This window comes from Trachypithecus francoisi, unplaced genomic scaffold, assembly GCF_009764315.1.
Source record: "Trachypithecus francoisi isolate TF-2019V2 unplaced genomic scaffold, Tfra_2.0 Lachesis_group13, whole genome shotgun sequence".
Lineage (NCBI taxonomy): Eukaryota > Metazoa > Chordata > Mammalia > Primates > Cercopithecidae > Trachypithecus > Trachypithecus francoisi.
The window spans coordinates 376,559-393,155 of NW_022681458.1; positions in this window are offsets into that span (position 1 = coordinate 376,559).

Sequence of the window (16,597 nt, forward strand, 5' to 3'; positions counted from 1 at the left end):
TGTGAATGGTGTGGTATGGGGCCAGAGCTCATTTTTTTCCGTGTGGATATCCAATTGACCTGGCATCATTTATTGAAAAGCGTAATTTTTTTTCCACCGAATTGGAGGAGTCCCCAGTATCTCAACATAACTCAACTGAAGAGTGTGTGTGTGTGTGTGTGTGTGTGTCTTTCGGAACTGTATCCCACTGGTTTGTTTCTTTATTCTTGAATCAACCTCACACAGTTTGAACAATGGGATTAGCCAACATGACCTAATTCACATATATACAACACTAAAACATACTTACTCTTCCCATGTGCACATAGGATGTTTATCGAAATAGACCATGGACCTTACACAAGTCTCAGCAAATTTCAAAGGATTGAAATCATACAGTGTGTCCTCTCTGAATTAAGTCAATAACTGGAAAATCTGCAAATGCTTGGAAATTACATGTCACACTTTTTTTTTTTTTTTGAGACGGAGTCTCCCTCTGTTGCCCAGGCTGGAGTGCTGTAGCGCGATCTCGGCTCACTGCAACCTCCGCCTCCTGGGTTCCCACCATTCTCCTGCTTCAGCCTCCCGAGTAGCTGGGTCTACAGGCGCCCGCCACCACGCCCGGCTAATTTTTTGTATTTTTGGTAGAGACAGAGTTTCACCAAGTCAGCCAGGATGTTCTCAATCTCCTGACCTCATGATCTGCCCGTCTCGGCCTCCCAAAGTGCTGGGATCACAGGCGTGAGCCACCGCACCGGCTTACATGTCACACTTATAAATAATCAATGGGTCAATAATCACAGTGGAAGGGGTAAAAAAAGAACAAGAACAGTGAAAAATAAGACATATCAAATGCTGTGCAGTGCAACTAAAACACTACTTAGAGGAAATTTGATAGCTTTAGAAGAAAGATTGAAAATTAGGCCAGGCAAAGTTACTCACGCCTGTAATCCCAGCATTTTGGGAGGCCAAGGTGGGCAGATCACCTGAGCTCAGGAGTTCGAGACCAGCCCGGTCAACATGGTGAAAACCCCATCTCTACTACAGATACAAGAAAATGAGCTGGGTGTGGTGGCAGGTGTCTGTAATCCCAGCTACTAAGGAGGCCGAGGCAGGAGAATTGCTTGAACCTGGGAGGTGAAGGTTGCAGTGAGCCAAGATCATGCCACTGCACTGTAGCCTGGACAACAGAGTGCGATTCCATCTCAAAAAAAAAAAAAAAGAAAAAAAAAGAAAATTATTGCTCTAAGCTTCCACTCAGGAAGCTAGAAAAAGAATAATAAAACTAAAGATGAAAGGAAATAATAAAAATAAGAGCAGAAATTAATGGAATAAAGCAAAAAATGAGAAAATCAACAAAGCCAAAAATTGATTCTTTGAAGAGATTAATAGAACTGATAAACCCCTGGAAAGACTGAGTAAGAACAAAGATAACACAAATTTCACTATCAAGAATGAAAAAGAGGACATCACTATAGATACTACCAGCATTAAAGGGATAAGAAGATACTATGGAGGACTTTTCAACAGTATATTTGAAATTTTAGATGATACACAACTTACCAAAACTGATGCTAAAAGAAATAGAAAATCTGGATAGTCCTACACCAATTAAATACATTGAATCTGTAATTTAAAATCTTCCCACAAAGAAAATTCTAGGTTCAGATGGTTTCATTGAGAAATTCTTCTCAACAGTTAAAAAAAATACCACCAGTCTCATACAAACCTGCACAGAGACTAAAAATGAGGGAGTATTTCCCAACTCATTTTATGAGGTCAATGTAACATTAATACCAAAACCTGTAAGGAACATTACCAGGAGATACGAAAGCTATGGAACCTCTATCTGCTATGACTTTCCTGACTGGGGAGTAGGGAGAATAATAATACCTACCTCCTAGGATTGTTGGGGGGACTGAATTCTTAATCCATGTCATGTAGTAAGTGCTCAGTCATTGTTAACTGCTTTTTCAGCAAAGCTATAGTACTATAAAATCTGAGGGTGCATTTTAATGTACTCTTTAATGCGGAGTCTAGAGTTCCTTGGACAGTGTGTGCCTCGAATTTATGAAGAGCAGTCAGGTTTGGGATTCCCTGTATTTTATAGCTAGCATTATAGAAATGCAGAAAGGGAAAAGAGTTCTCCCAAGGAGTCACTGCAAGACTGGGCATGGCCAGACTGTAAACCTTGGGGTCTGACTCCATGGTTCCTGAAGTACTTCTGTCAGGGGAAGAGCCTATAATTGCAGGCAGGAGACCAGGAAGCTCACACCTGCAACCTTCCCACTGTGTAGCCTCAGGCAACTTCCTGCCCCATTCACAGGCTCAGTTTCCTCCTGTGCAAAATGAACTCATACTTCCTGCTTCCTGTCTCCTGTTGGAGCTGCCTCTTGGGCACTGACTGGGGGTAGTGGGTCACTGGGCATAATTGATAGACATGTTCTGTACCCCAGGAGCTGCAGAAACCAGGTCACGCTGTGTCTCTGGATGTTCAATACGGAACATTGCTAGCAGTGAGGAACTGAAAATGAAGAGGAGATCAAGTCCAGCACAGTGACACAGCACGAGTAGTCCCAGCTACTTTGGAGACTGAGGCAAGAGGATTGCTTGAGCACAGGAGTTCAGGGCTGTAGTGCCTGTGAATAGCCACTGCACTCAGCCTGAGTAACTTAGCAAAGACTCGTTTCTAAAACAAATTTTAAAAAGAGAGCAGATTAGGAGATTAAGCAATCTGGAGTACCTAGACCGCAAACCCTTATTCAGACCTTAAAAAGCTGGGGTCATGCTGGAGTCAGCTGAGGGCTTCCTGTCCGTTGAGACCTGGAGGAGGCCCAGTCCCAGCCCTCAATTTCCCAAGAGTGCTTTGACTTCTTGGGAGCCTACAATTCTCTGATCACCTTTGGCCCTGATTTTCTGTCTCTGCAGAATTCTTGCATCCACTCTTGCCATGCATCTGACCCCTCTCCCTGCCCCAGTGTTGACCTAGCATGGAACTCAGTCCCTGGTTGGTGAGTAGGCTTCTGAGTGCTGATACCAGCCCACCAGACTGGCTTAAGCACAGGGCAGTTTGTTGATTTGTGTGACCAGAGAGAGAGGTCTGTTGGTTTCAGGCATAGCTGGATCCAGGAGTCTCTTTCCATCTGTGTTCCTCTGTGATGGCTCCACTCTTAGACTGTCCTGGTGTAATTGCAGGATAAAGCTCACAGCTCCCTGTCTATACCTCACAAGTTCAGGCTTTGCCAGTGGAAAAAGGTCAGGCTGTCCAGGTAGCTCTGGGAGATCCCCTGTGGTGGGCAGCTCCTGTACTCTGCCCATTTCCAAGCCAGCTATGGCTGGACGTGGGGAAGGTGCTAAGCGGTCAGGCCTGGGTCTCATACCTGGCCCTGGATGGCATGGAAGCAGGTGGGCCAGGTATGAGACCCAGCTCCTGTGGAATGCGACCTGGAGGATGGTGGATTTCCGTAAGAGCCTGCTCACTCAAGGCTGCTGTGTGGTCACAGAGTGGGGCACGGAGGGGTCCATAACCCAGTGATGGCCACATTCAGCATTCCAAATTCAAGCCAGCCCCTCGGCCTCGGGCTTCTCCCAGCCTAGCCATTCACCTCCTCATGGCTCCTCTCTGTCTCATCGCTCATGCGATGGCTGCTTGCCTCCCCCACCCTGGTCCTCTCCCCTCCTTGGCTCAGACCCTGCCATACAGAGTCAGCCCCTGATGGCACAGAACAGGGGCATCCTGGTTGTCCTCCTGGAAGGCTGCTGTGGCCTTGTGCCACCTTGGAGACTGAGCTAAGCCCTCCCTCCCACGGTGGCAAATGTGTGATGCCCCCCAGCAGCAGGGCACCTTCCTCTGTGCAGCCACCTGCTCCAGCTGGCTGCAAATCCCAGATGCTGTGCGTAGATCTGTCATCCATTTCTTTTGCCTGATGAGTCTGAGGCAGATCTGAGACTCTCCTATCATGGAGTGGGGAGGGAGGTCTGCTGGTCTTAGAAGGCTTCCAGAGCCTCCCTCCCTGCGTCCAGAGACTTCCCTCACTGAGGGGTACCCCTCAGGGTAGAGGCAACTGCCCTTGACAATGCTAGATCCTGAAGTGAGTTGTGTGGGTGATACAGCTTGGATCTGTGTCCCAGCCCAAATCTCATGTCAAATTGTAAACCCCAGTGTTGGGGGAGGGGCCTGGTGGGAGGCGACTGGATGATGGGGGCGAATTTGCGGTTCTCGTGATAGTGAGTACTTACGAGATCTGCCTGTTTAAAAGTGTGTGGCACCTCCCCCTTCACGCTCTTCCTCCTCCTCCGGCCAGGCAGGATATTCCTCCTTCCTCTTCACCCTCCGCCATGATTGTAAGTTTCCTGAGGCCTCCCAGCCATGCTTCCTGTACAGCCTATGGAACGGTGAGCCAATTACATAACTTTTCTTTTTCTTTTCTTTTTTTTTTTTTTTTTGTTTTTTTTGAGATGGAGTCTCACTCTGTCGCTCAGGCTGGAGTACAGTGGCGTGATCTCGGCTCACTGCAAGCTCCGTCTCCTGGGTTCACACCATTCTCCTGCCTCAGCCTCCTGTGTAGCTGAGACTACAGGCGCCCGCCACCACGCCCGAGCAAGTTTTTGTTTTTTGTTTTTTGTTTTTTTTTTTGAGACGGAGTCTCGCTCTATTGCCCAGGCTGGAGTGCAGTGGCCGGATCTCAGCTCACTGCAAGCTCCGCCTCCCGGGTTTACGCCATTCTCCTGCCTCAGTCTCCTGAGTAGCTGGGACTACAGGCGCCCACCACCTCGCTGGGCTAGTTTTTTGTATTTTTTAGTAGAGACGGGGTTTCACGGTGTTAGCCAGGATGGTCTCGATCTCCTGACCTCGTGATCCACCCGTCTTGGCCTCCCAAAGTGCTGGGATTACAGGCTTGAGCCACTACGCCCGGCCAGTTTTGTATTTTTTAGTGGAGACAGGGTTTCACCATGTTGGCCAGGATGGTTGCCATCTCCTGACCTTGTGATCCACCCTCCTCGGCCTCCTGAAGTGCTGGGATTACAGGTGTGAGCCACCACACCCGGCCCAAATCTCTTTTCTTTGTAAATTACCCGGTCTCAGCCAGATGCAGTGGCTTACGCCTGTAATCCCAGCACTTTGGGAGGTGAGGTGGGTGGATTACCTGAGGTCAGGAGTTGGAGACCAGTCTGGCCAACATGGTGAAACTCCATCTCTACTAAAAATACAAAACATTTGCTGGGTGTGGTAGTGGGCACCTGTAGTCCCAGCTACTCAGGCTGAGGCAGGAGAATTGCTTGAACCCAGGAGGCAGAGGTTGCAGTGAACCAAGATCGTGCCACTGCACTCCAGCCTGAGCTACAAGGGTGAAGCTCCATCTCAAAATAAATAAATAAATAAATAACCCTGTCTCAGGTACAGTGGGGATGGGGGACACCATGCCGGGGTACTGGGTGGGTGTTCAGCCTGCAGGCCACTGGGGTCGGTGACGCAGGGGAGGATGGGACTGGGTGGGCATTCAGCCTGTAGGCCACTGGGGTTAGTGAGAGCAGAGCCTTGGACTTTGGGCCGGCCATCTCACTCTGGACTGGCCTCTCCACCCACCACCCAGTGGCCTTCAGATGGTCCTTTTTTCGAAACCAGGCAGAGAGCTGTGTGGTGAGCTGCCCAGAGTCTTTCTGCTGGGTGGTGTGTGTCTGCACATGCCCCAGGCTGACACCCCCCATCACCTCCTGGTCACTGCAGGCTGCCTCTGAGGAGGGCAGGACCCGCCCACAAGGCCCACAGAGCCATGGCTTCTACCCAACAGTGATCCTTGATGGGCTGGAAGGTGACCGAACCCCTGTCCTTTATAAGCTGGGCTTGCTGCCTGTGGCCAAGGGCTCCCTACCATGGAGGAAGAGCTTGTCATAGGTGTCAGCGTTTAAAAGTGGGCTGTGAGTTTCTGAATGCGCTGGCATTGCAGAGGAAAGTACATACTTGCAGGAAAAAGACATGCAGGAGACACAGGAGACGGGGACGGGGAACAGGGGGTTGAGCTGCAGCAGCTTCAGGCATAGGTGGGTCCTGCCTGGCCCTGCTTTTTTTTTTTTTTTTTTTTTTTTAAAGTCAGGATCTCTCTCTGTCACCCAGGCTGAAGTGGCTTGTTCAGGTCGGCCTCCTCTGGTCAAGCAATTCTCATGCCTCAGCCTCCCGAGTAGCTGAGGAAACTTCACCACACCTGTTCAAGCGATTCTCGTGCCTCAGCCTCCCGAGTAACTGAAGTAAACTTCACCACACCTGGCGAAGTTTAAAAAACTTTTTTTAGGGTCAGGTGCGGTGGCTCACGGCTGTAATCCCAGCACTTTGGGAGGCCAAGGCAGGTGGATCACCTGAGGTCAGGAGTTCGAGACAAACCTGGCTAACGTGGTGAAACCCCGTCTCTACTAAAAATACAACAATTAGCCGGGCGTGGTGGTGAGTGCTCAGGAGGATGAGGCAGGAGAATCGCTTGAACCCGGGAGACAGGTTGTGGTGAGCCAAGATCGTGCCATTGCACTCCAGCCTGGGCAACAAGTGCGAAACGCTGTCTCAAACAAAACAAAACAAACAAAAACAACTTATTTTCAGAGACACAGTCTCACCATGTTGCCCAGGCTGGTCTTGAACTCCTGGGCTCAAGCGATCTTCCCACCTCAGCTTCCAAAAGTGCTGGGATTACAGGCGTGAGCCACCACTCCGGCCTTAGTCTTTTTTCTTTCTTTTTTTTTTTTTTTTTTTGAGACAGAGTCTTGCTCTGTCACCCAGGCTGGAGTGCAGTGGCGTGATCTCAGCTCACTGCAAGCTCCGCCTCCTGGGTTCACGCCATTCTCCTGCCTCAGCCTCCCAAGTAGCTGGGACTACAGGTGCCCGCCACCACTCCCAGCTTTTTTTTTTTTTTTCTAGTGGAGACGAGATTTCACTGTGTTAATCAGGATGGTCTCGATCTCCTGACCTCATAATCTCCCTGCCTTGGCCTTCCAAAGTGCTGGGATTCCAGGCATGAGCCACCGTGCCCAGTCACTCCGGCCTCATTCTTTAGAGGGTCTGTTCTGAGCCTATCCCCTAAGGGGTGTGGACGGTTTGAGTGGGCCGGACAGCGTGTGGACCGGCATGGCGCCGCGTGGACAGGCCAGAGGGACTGGGTGGGCCGAACACATGCGGCTCGCAGGAAGCCTCTGGAGTGCAGGGCGTGCTGCGGGTGCAAGAGATGGGCTGCGGCGCTCTGAGGGAGTCCGGCGTTCTGAGTTGGATCAGAGCCTGGTGTCTCTGCTGAGGCCAGGACATTCCCATTGGCCAGTTCCTGTGCATGGGGTAACCCAGGCCGCATGGAGAGAGCCACTTGTGGGTGGGCCACACTTCTCGTTCTCCTTTCTTTTTTTTTTTTTTTTTTTTTTTTTTTTGAGACAGAGTCTCGCTCTGTCGCCCAGGCTGGAGTGCAGTGGCCGGATCTCAGCTCACTGCAAGCTCCGCCTCCCGGGTTTACGCCATTCTCTTGCCTCAGCCTCCCGAGTAGCTGGGACTACAGGCGCCCGCCACCACGCCCGGCTAGTTTTTTGTATTTTTTAGTAGAGACGGGGTTTCACTGTGTTAGCCAGGATGGTCTCGATCTCCTGACCTCGTGATCCGCCCGTCTCGGCCTCCCAAAGTGCTGGGATTACAGGCTTGAGCCACCGCGCCCGGCCTCGTTCTCCTTTCAAAATGCATCCTGGGGTAGCTGCCTGGCTACTTCGCCACTGCCACCCCGTCCCAGCCACGCCTCCTCCCTCCGGACAGCCCTGGCACCCTCAGTGAGCCCAGAGCCCCTCCTGCCTCTGCATCCTCCTCCCCTGCTCCTCAAAGATCACTTTCCTTCTTCCTGGAACATTCTTCCCCCATCTTCAAGCTCTGCCACCCAGCATTTCCTCAGAGAGCGCCCCCTGCCCCACCCCACAAGTCACCCCCACTCCGGTGCAAGTGGCCGAGGCGAATACTGAGTGGGTAGGCCGGTCAGAACCCTCTCACTAGGACTAGAACGGGATTCCTGTGTTTTCACTTGGCCAGTGCAAGCCTTCCTTCTGGGCAGAGGGACCCTCCCCCCAGGTCTTCCCACCTCCTGGGGGGTTTCCCTGGGCCTGGGAGGCAGACGGGCTGTGGTAAGCCCCGAGTGGACTGAGCCAACAGCTGGGGCTGCTGCTATTGTGCCCCCCACCCCCTTAGTGGGTCCCTGCAAGTCATCTGCGGCAGTGAGACCGGCTTATTCTAAACCTCGGAGTCCTTCCTTGCCATTCTCTCTCATGGTCCAGAATGTCTGCTTCTTCATGAAGCAACGAAATATTTCCTGTCTGCAGTGAGTGGTGGGATGTGCTGGTTCTGAGTCACAGAAAAGCACTCCTCACACTGCTTCTAGAAGGAAGGGAATGTGTGATCTGCACCCCCAGGCCCCGGCCTCTCTCTGGGAGGTCTAGGCCTGGGCCATGTGACCGATGCTGGCACAGTGAGGCTGCCAGGGGATCCTTGACCAAAAATTTATAGCATCCTCAAGCCCTGGAGACGTTTTAAGAGAACCAGCAGCAGAAGCTAATAAAGTGGTCAAGTGGGCATCAATTTTCAAACCCTCTCAGCCTGGCCCAGGCCCCTGGATGAGATCATTCCCCTGGTTTCCAGAACAGAACCCTCCAAGGAGAGGCCTCGAGGTGATGGGCAGAGTCTGCAGTGGGCCAGTTCCAGGGAGGGTCTCTCGGATGCTTCTGCAAGCACTCCATCCTACCCTGGGCAGAGAGCCAGGGACTGTTCACGCCCCAGGAGGCTCAGCATTGCACAACAAGCCCCTACACTTTGCACAGGCTGAACGAGGTCCCTTGAGAGCTGCTGTCAGGGCAGGTGACCCGAGCGGTCCCCTCAGGAGAGGTGCGTAGTGCAGAGACAGAGGGACAGGAGCTCCCTGGGCTGGAGGCTCTCCTCCCACAAGCTGCCTGGAGCCCCTTCCCCATCTGGAATGGGGGACACGCCCCTGGTCTGCCGCTCATGCAGGGATCTGTGGTGATAGGAGATGATCAGATGGGATGTACCTGACTGAGGGGGCACCATACACTTTCTGCACCGAGGCCTGTGGGCCTGTCGCTCCATTTGCCCAGATGGCTCCCTGAGCAAACGGCCCCTCCCCATTCACTTTTCCCAGAAGTTCATTCCTCTTACTAATGAAGGATCAGAGCTTGGACCAGAAGGGTTTTGTATAAACTCAGATGAGTGCTAAGTAAACAGCCGGGAACCCGCACGGCTGGAGTTTGTCCACTAGCCTTGCAGCCAGGCACGGGCAAGTGACCACAGGCCAAGTAGGGGCCGCAGTCTCATGCTTTTAGCACCCCCCATGCACCTACCCCCTTCCCTCCCCAGTAGGGGTCTGGAAGAGTGGGCTTCAGCCAGGCCAGGGGGTCCTGATGCAGCCTCATGTCCAGGCTCAGCCAGGCCAGCCACATCCTCTCCCACTGTGGATAGAACTGCCCTGGCTAGAACCTACCCCCTCTGGCAGCACCCTGCCAACCCTTGATATTACAAAAGCTTTAAGTATTGCTGACCCGGCAGATGAATGATGACACCAGGTAGCTTTGCTGTGCACATCCCAGGCTGCCTGTAAGGCCAAGCGTGTTTCATCCCCCGTTCCTCATTGGACTCTTGGGATCTCTAGGTAGAGAATTTGCCCATTTCTCTGGGATTATTTCTTTAGTTGGTTGTAAATGCTGCAGATATTTCTCACCAGGCTTTCCCTTCAAATTCTTTCTTTTCCTGTGCAGAGATTGTGCATTTTCTGAGTCAAATGTACCCATCCTCTCTCTCCAGCCTCGGTTTGAATGGGGCTTCCCCACCCAGAGACCACGCCCCACTCGCCCAGGCTTTGTTCCTGACCTTCTCGGGTGTTTTGTTGTTTTGGTTTTTCATGTTGGCCTCATTTTACTTTTATGTATTATTTGGAAAGGACGTCAGGACTCAGGAACTGAAGTTTTTTTTTTTTTTTTTTTTTTTTGGAGATGGAGTCTCTCTGCCACCCAGGCTGGAGTGCAGTGGTGTAATCTCAGCTCACTGCAACCTCTGCCTCCCAGGTTCAAGTGATTCTCCTGCCTCAGCCTCCAAGTAGCTGGACTACAGGTGCCCACCACCATACCCAGCTACTTTTTGTATTTTTAGTAGAGATAGGGCTTCACCATGTTGGCCAGGCTGGTCTCAAAATCCTGGCCTCAGGTGATCCACCTGCCTTGGCCTCCCAAAGTGCTGGGATTACAGGTATGAGTCATTGTCCCGGCCAGGAACTGAAGTGGTTTTTATTTTTATTTTATTTCTGTATTTATGTATTTTAGAGACAGAGTCTTGCTCTATCACCCTGGCTGAAGTGCATTGGTACCATCACAGCTCACCGCAGCCTCAAGCTCCTGGGCTCAAGCAGTTCTCTTGCCTCAGCCTCCCGAGCAGCTGGGACTACAGGCATGAGCCACCACACCCAGCTTGAAGTGGTTTTCAGAACTATTTCTGTGAATGTGAGAAATAATTTACCTTTTTTTTTTTCTTCCCCAGATTGGCTTGGCTGTGGGTCCAAGGTGTCGTCTCTTATCTCCAAGGATTGTCGTGGTGAGGGACTTTTTTTTGGTAGGTGGCATTTTCCCTGCTCCTTCCCGCACCTCAGCTTCCCCCAGGTGCCCGTCTGTGTGCTTTGGTCCTTCCTTTTTGTGGGGGAGGCCTGCCCTTCCACAGAAGGAGCACGCCTAGCAACTCCTTGTTGGGTGTCCAGGTGGAGCCTGGGGACTGGTCTGCTTCTTTCTTGGGGACCCCAAAAGGAGGTCTTTTTCCCAGGCAGTTCAGCATCGCCTGGGAAGGCCCATGAGGTCTCCTGCTTGGGGTTGGGGGTCCCTGTCTAGCTAATGGCAGCCTGAGCCGAGTGCAGGAAGGGTTCCAGGGGCTACAAGTCAGGAGGCAGCCCCTCCTCTACCTTCTCCCCAAGTCTTAGCCATCCCGTGTCCCTCGGCTGTAACCCCTTAGATCCAGTTTCTCCAGAGAAGACCTTGTTTTGTCAGCTTTGGAAGGGCCATCGGGCCTGGCCTTGGGAGGCGGGAAAGGGGTGTGGGGTCCCCCACAGCAACCTGTGCTCCCAGCCCCAGCCCCGCTGTTCATCCATGCCGTGGTCACAGTGCTTGTCATCTGCGCCTGTGGGAGGAGGACGGTGTCCTCCAGTGGGCCTGGGGCTGGGCCTCCTGATGTACTTCAGCCAGTGGGGCATGAGCAGGTGATGACCATCCCGTCCCAGCAGACGTTTGAGGAGCTGTGCCCCTTTCCGGCGCAGGACAGCTCTGTCTCAGGGAGGGCTGCTGGCTCCTGGGGTAAAGTGGGAGGAGGATGGGGTGTGAGACAGCGGCAGAGCATCTGGGATAGGTGTGTGCCTGCGTGAGGAAGCAGCCGGGGCTGCCAGAGCCACTGGGATTCCAGGGCTGTTTGTTGCCACAGCAGAGCTCCCCTGAGGCTGACAGCTACACCTGCTAAGTCAGTCACCCTCCTCGGCTTTGGGTTAAAATGTGGGGGACATCAAAACCTCTCATCTTGCCAAGTGCAGCGGCTCATGCCTGTGATCCCAACACTTTGGGAGGCCGAGGTGGGTGGACCACTTGAGGTCAGGAGTTCAAGGCCAGCTTGGGCAACGTGGTGAAATCCCATCTCTACTAAAAATACAAAAATTAGCCGGGCGTGGTGGCACACACCTGTAATCCCAGCTACTCAGGAGGCTGAGGCAGCAGAATCTCGTGAACCCGGGAAGCAAAGTTTCGCTCTGCCTGGGTGACACAGACTCAGTCCCCCACCAAAAAAAAAACAAAAAAACCTCTCTTCTATTGTTGTTTCCTCCCCAGCTTTTTTTTTTTTTTTTCCTTGTGGACTTTTCCCCTTTAGGGGGAGGTTTTTACAATTCCTTTCCTATTATCGTAGAAGGATTGGGGAGGGAGAGAGGGGTAAGGAGACACAGATAACAGGGATCGTGGCTGCCCGGCGTTCTTAGGTTTACAATCAGTGCCTGTGGACTCCAGTGCACACTTCACTGGCCTCTGCCTGCTGTGCGGCTTCATTCCAGGGCCTTTTGTTTTCTCGTGGACAGTGTTGTCCCATCATTCCTTCCCTTCAGCGGGCTTGTGGGGGCAAACTCCCTGAGTCAGGGTGGGAGTCCAGGCACATGCCTGAAATTCCTCTCATGCTTGAAAGATGATGACTGCGGATAGATTTGAAGCCATCACCCCTTGGTCTTTATACTCCAGTTGTACATGTCAATCTGATTTGTGTTCCTTCTTTGCGTCATAGCCTTCCTCTCCTCCTCCTCCTCCCTTCCCTCCCTCCCTGCCTCCTGCATTAGTTTCCTGACACGAACCTGGTAGCTTAGGACAGCAGACACTTATTCTCTCACTGTTCCTGAGGCTGGAAGTCCAGAAGTCGGGGTGCTGGCGGGATGTGCTCTTCTGAGGCCTCCAGGGCAGGGCCAGCCACATGCCCATCTCCTCGCTGAGGCACCTGCCAGCAGTCCCCAGCAGTCCTCGGCTCATTGCTGCATGGCTCCAACGTCCACCTCTTCCACCGAGTGGCCTCCTCCCAGTGTCTCTGTCCAGATCTCCCGCTCTGTCTAAGGACACCAGTCACTGGCCGTGGGACCCATATCCTAATCCAGGGAGACCTATTGTTAACCTGATCCCATCTGCAAAGACTATTTCCAAGTCAAGCCACACTCCCAGCTGCTGGGGGCAGGGCTTGAACATATTTTTTGTGGGGACACAATTCCCCTCTCAGGTTTTAAGATTTGTCTTTATCATTACAGTTTTAAAGACTAACTATCACGTGTCAGGTCAATATTTTGTTTTCCCCTTTTAATCTGAAAACTTACATTTCTCTTCAGTTTGGGGAAAATTTTCCTGTGTGTGTATGTCTGTGTGTCTGTATCTGTGTGTTTATGCGTAGGTGGGTAGTGTCTATGTGGTGTGTGTCTGTGTTTTCTGTGTGTGTATGTGTGGTATGTATCTGTGTGTGTGCTTATGTATCTGTCTTTCTGTGTGATGCATGTGTCTGTGTGTTCATCTGTGTGTATGTGTGGTGTGCATGTGGGGGGTGTGTCTGTGGTTTGTATGTGTTGTATGGGTGGTGGGTGAGTGCATCTATGTGCATCTGTGTGGTATGTGTATCTGTGTGTGTAGTGTGTGTGTCTGGTGTGTGTGTGCATCTGTGGGTCTGTGGTGTGTACGTGGGGAGTGTGTGTATGTATAGTGTGTGGTGTGTGCATCTGTGTGTGTGTGTGGTATGTATGTGTCTGTGTGGTGTGTGTGTGTCTGTGTGGTGTGAGTGTGCATCTGTCTGCGCCTGTGTGTCTGTTTGTGGGTGGTGCCTCCTCTCTGCCCTCCTCCCTCTCTGGCCTTCTGGAATGCCTGCTGGATGGCTACAACAACTTGTGGATCTCGCCACCAGTTTCTCAGCTTTTCCTTGACAATTTATTTCTAGGTCTACAATCTGCAGTCTCCTTCCTGGGCTCAGTCTTCATCCTGTCAATGTTTTCATCTTCATCCATTTTGCTACTCAGTCCCTTCACTGTGGCGTTTTATTTGAATTCATGTTTGTACTGTTCCTTTTCTTTCTCCAGCGAATCCCTCTCTGCACACACCAGCATTCCCCTGGCTCTCTCGGAGATGTCTACACACATCCCAGAGTCTCCGAACTGCTTTCTCAGTTACGTTTCCCAGGGGCGGGAGTGGGGTGACTCCTTCCCTCGATTGCGCTGGCGTTTCCTGTCTGCCTTGGCCGTCTTCCATGCTTGATGTGGTAGCTGAATAATGGCCTCCAAAGATGTCCTGGTCCTGATCCTCGGCACCTGTGAATATGGGACCTTACGTGGCAAAAAGGGACAGTGATGATATGAGTAAGTTGAGACTCTTGAGATGGGAGATTATCTCGGATTATCTGGGGGCCTAATGTCATCACAGACTCCTTATAATATGGAAGCAAGTGCTTAACGATGGGAATGCGTTAAAAAAAGAAAATCACGCCTGTAATCCCAGCACTTTGGGAGGCCGAGGCGGGCGGATCACGAGGTCAGGAGATCGAGACCATCCTGGCTAACATGGTGAAACCCCGTCTCTACTAAAAAATACAAAAAATTAGCCGGGTGTGGCAGGCGCCTGTAGTCCCAGCTACTTGGGAGGCTGAGGCAGGAGAATGGCGTGAACCCGGGAACCAGAGCTTGCAGTGAGCCGAGATCGCGCCACTGCACTCCAGCCTGGGTGATAGAGGGAGAGTCTGTCTCAAAAAAAAAAAAAAAAAATGGAAGCAAGAGGGTCAGAGAGAGGCTCTGCTGTTGGCTTTGTAGGTGGAGAGGGGGCCATGAGCTGAGGGATGCAGGTGGCTTCTGGAAGCTGAAAAAGACAAGGAAACAGATTCTCTCCTAGGGCCTCCAGAGGAGCTAGCACTGCCGACTCCTTGATTCTAGCCCACTGAGGCCCATTTTGGATTTCTGCACCCCAGAACTGTGAGAGAGTAAATTGTGCTGTTGAAGCCACCACATTTGTGGCGATCTGTTTCAGCCACAATGGGAAGCTCGTGTGCTTGGTAGTTCTGATTGTGAACTCATCTTTATGTTAGAGATTCCTTTACACATAAATCCCCTTATCCACAGGGGACAAATTCCATGACCCCCAGTGGATGCCTGAAACCGCGGAGAGTACTGAATCTTATATATACTGTGTTTTTTTCCTATATGTATATATCTATGATAGTCTAATTTATAAATGAGGCACAGTAAGAGATTAACAACAATAACTAATAGTAAAATAGAACAATGATGACAATATAATGTAATAAAAGTTTGGTGAATATGATCTCTCTCCTCTCTCAAAACATCTTACTATAAAATTAGCTGGCCATGGTGGTGTGTGCCTGTAGTCCCAGCTACTCGGGAGTCTGAGAAGGAAGGATCGCTTAAGCCTAGGGAGGTGGAGGCTGCAGTGAGCCAAGACTGCGCCACTGCACACCAGCCTGGGCAACAGAGTGAGACCCTGTTTCTAAAACCAAACAAAAAACAAATTTACTGAACTTATTTTACTGATATTTTCGAACCATGGTCGACTGTGGGTAACCGAAACTATGAAAAAGCGAAACCCGCCGGGCGCGGTGGCTCAAGCCTGTAATCCCAGCACTTTGGGAGGCCGAGACGGGTGGATCACGAGGTCAGGAGATCGAGACCATCCTGGCCTACACAGTGAAACCCCGTCTCAACTAAAAAAATACAAAGGCCGGGCGCGGTGGCTCAAGCCTGTAATCCTAGCACTTTGGGAGGCCGAGACGGGCGGATCACGATGTCAGGAGATCGAGACCATCCTGACTAACACGGTGAAACCCCGTCTCTACTAAAAACTACAAAAAACTAGCCGGGCGAGGTGGCGGCGCCTGTAGTCCCAGCTACTCGGGAGGCTGAGGCAGGAGAATGGCGTGAACCCGGGAGGCGGAGCTTGCAGTGAGCTGAGATCCGGCCACAGCACTCCAGCCTGGTGACAGCGCGAGACTCCGTCTCAAAAAAAAAAAAAAAAAAAATACAAAAAACTAGCCAGGCGAGGTGGTGGGCGCCTGTAGTCCCAGCTACTCGGAGGCTGAGGCAGGAGAATGGCGTAAACCGGGAGGCGGAGCTTGCAGTGAGCCGAGATCGCACCACTGCACTCTAGCCTGGCGACAGAGCGAGACTCCGTCTCAAAAAAAAAAAAAAAAAAAAGGAAAAGCGAAACCACGGATAAGGGGATTGCTGTACTCCCGGCTGCGTCAGTGACTCAGCCTTCTTGGTGGGAAGGGCTGCTGGGGCACACAGTGGAAGCTAGTCTTCTGGGTCCCCAACAGGCACCTATTCATGAAAATAATATGTTCATTTTATAAAAGTTGGAAAATACAGAAAAATATAAAGAATTAGCATAAGACTCATAATCTGGTTCACAGGCAACCATTATAAGTATTTGACTTTTTTTTTTTTTTTTTTTAAGACACTTTCGCTCTTGTTGCCCAAGCTGGAGTGCAATGATGCAATATCGGCTCACTGCAACCTCCGCTTCCCAGGTTCAAGCGATTCTCCTGCCTCAGCCTCCCGAGTAGCTGGGATTACAGTCACCCGCCACCACACCTGACTAACTTTTTGTAGTTTTAGTAGAGATGGGGTTTCACCATGTTCGCCAAGCTGGTCTCGAATTCCTGACCTTAGGTGATCCACCCGCCTCAGCCTCCCAAAGTGCTAGGATTGCAGGCATGAGCCACCGCGCCCGGCCAAATATTTGAAATGTTTTTATACAACTACAGGAGGGGAGAGAGAAAGGGAGGAGGGGAAGGGGGAAGTTAGGACCTAGTAGGAGCATTCTTCTGTCTATTTTCCCCTCTTACGTTGTAGCTTGTGAGTACCTTGCTAAGCCATTACCATGTTTTATGCACAATGGTTTGATGGCTGCGCCATACTCCATGGGAAGGATGTCTTCTATAAATTTTTCATGTCATTGCATGTTTAAGTTGAGACGTAGCCCAGTGACATGTGAGCTACATCGTTGTGCATATCTGACATTTTCTCAGCACTAACGCTCAGAAGTGGAGCCACTGGTC